This window comes from Pteropus vampyrus, unplaced genomic scaffold, assembly GCF_000151845.1.
Source record: "Pteropus vampyrus isolate Shadow unplaced genomic scaffold, Pvam_2.0 Scaffold6, whole genome shotgun sequence".
NCBI classification, from domain to species: domain Eukaryota; kingdom Metazoa; phylum Chordata; class Mammalia; order Chiroptera; family Pteropodidae; genus Pteropus; species Pteropus vampyrus.
The window spans coordinates 3,713,785-3,716,054 of record NW_011888787.1 but is presented as its reverse complement, the minus strand read 5'-3'; positions in this window follow the sequence as shown (position 1 = coordinate 3,716,054).

Sequence of the window (2,270 nt, the reverse complement as noted above, 5' to 3'; positions counted from 1 at the left end):
TCCACGGTGCTGCTGGGAGCTGGGCTTGCAAGCACCCTCTGATCCTTCCATGACCAGATCACAGTATGACAGTCACTTCTTTTTATATAGAGTCATCACGTGTTTATAAAATTAGTTGGCATTTTATTTTTGTCATCCATCCCGCAGTCCCCTCCCCTTGGTGACCATCAGCTTGTTCTCGGTATCTATGGGTCTGTTTCTGTTTTGTTTTGTTTATTTGTTTTGTTTTTTTAGCTTCCACGTATAAGTGAAATCACATGGCATTTGTCTTTCTCTGACTTATTTCCCTTAGCTTAATGCCCTCTAGATCTATCTGTGTTGTCACAAATGGCAAGATTTTATTTATTTATTTATTGTCGAGTAATATTCCATTATATATATATAACATCTTATTCATTCATGTATCAATGGACACCTAGATTGTTTCCACACCTTGGCTATGGTGAATTATGCCGTGATGAGCTTAGGGATGTGGATATCTTTTTGAATTGGTGTTTTTGTTTTCTTCTGATAATTACCCAGAAGCGGAATTGCTAGGTTGTATGGCAGCTCTGCTTTTAATTTTTTGAGGAACGATGGTTACTTCTGATATAAGTCAAGAGCCTGACAGCTATAGGGACAGTCAAGCATCGCTAACCTGTGGCTGTGAGGCAAACGCTGGAGTCAGTGCGTTCACCTTTCAAATGTTCCCACCGCTTCTGCCAGTGCTGTATCTTGATTGACCAGTAATCCCCCGGGGCAGTCAAGGTGCCTGTGTCGGGGACAAAGACTTCCAGTAGACCAGGCTGGCTGACTCTGCAAGCCAGGGGCAGGCAGGACCAGTGCTCTCCAGCTGGACTGGGACGGCCTTACCCTGCCTTACCTCTCCCTTCTCTGTACGAACACAGCCCCACCCAGCCACCGGGCAGACTTCCCAACACTGCTGCTGTTCTCGCGGTGCATCATTTCGTAACGGCCTTTCGGCAAGCAGGTCCTACTCGAAGGGACCCCAGCTGGCTGACACTTGCTCCTCCCTCCCTCAGAGCTTCGGAATGGAAGGAAACTCCTGTAAATCTGCTAATGCTTGGGACTGCACACTTCATTGCAATGATAAACAGCACCCAGTGCCACACAGGTGCTCCGGGCACTTGGCTGAATAATAAATGCAGTCGGCTATGTTTCCTACTCTTTTAGCCCAGCAGGCGCCTGAACAGCTGGGGAAAGGTTTTTACACCTGTTGGGACAGAATCAGAGAGGGAGGTTCTCACTGTGGACTCAGGGAGTACAGTGTGGATGTTGACACATAGGGCAATTACTCCATGCCGACATGGTACGGAGCCTAGTTCAAACACCGGTTTTCCAGCTGTGTGCCGCTGGGCAGGCCGCCGAACTATCCCGAGTCTGCTCTGTCACCTGCTACGAAAGCACTAACATTTAGGGTAATTCCGATGAGTAAATAAATTAAGGGCCCAGGTCTGGGGCCTGTGCTCCCTCTGTCAACACGCTCCCCACCCCCTGGGGCGGTGTTCAGAAAATCTGTCTCTGAAGCTTGTCCTTGGTCAGAGAGCCTCGATTGGGCCAGGGGTGAAAGGGAGTTATGATATCGGAACAATCACTTTGTAAGGTATGTAAATGTCTACTCACTATGTCGTATGCACTTGAAGCCAATACAATACCGTATGTCAAATGTAACTGGAAAATAAATTATTTTTTTTAAAGAAAAAAGAGCTTTAAGCCACCTCACACCCATAGAGAGGGCTGCTATCAAAAACAAACAAACAAACAAAAAAACAAAATAACAAGTGTTGGCAATGATGTGGAGCAAGTGGAACCCTTTGCATTGTTGGTGAAATGTAGAATATGCAGCTGCCATGGAAAACAGCATGGCGGTTCCTGAAGAGTTCAAAATCGAGTCACCATATGAAGCAATTCCCCTTCTGGACTTATGCCCCAAAGCATTGAAATTAGGGTCTTGAAAAGAGATTTATATATGTCTATGGTAAATTCTACATTAAGGATCTTGCTGTATTTCCTCAAGCCAGTATAGACTCGAAGCCAGTTCAAAAGTATGTGTGTGCACAGCCATTTTTTCAGCTTACTTTGCTCTGGTGCCGTGGCAGGGCCAGCCCTACACCTGGGATGCCATTTCTCGTGTTCCCAGCAGCATTGGTGACAATCGCCAAAAGGCGAGAGCAACCCAAGTGTCCACTGACAGATGACTAGATAAATCAAATGCGGTCTGTACATACAGTGGAATACTATTCAGACTTAAAAAGTAAAGGAAATTCTGA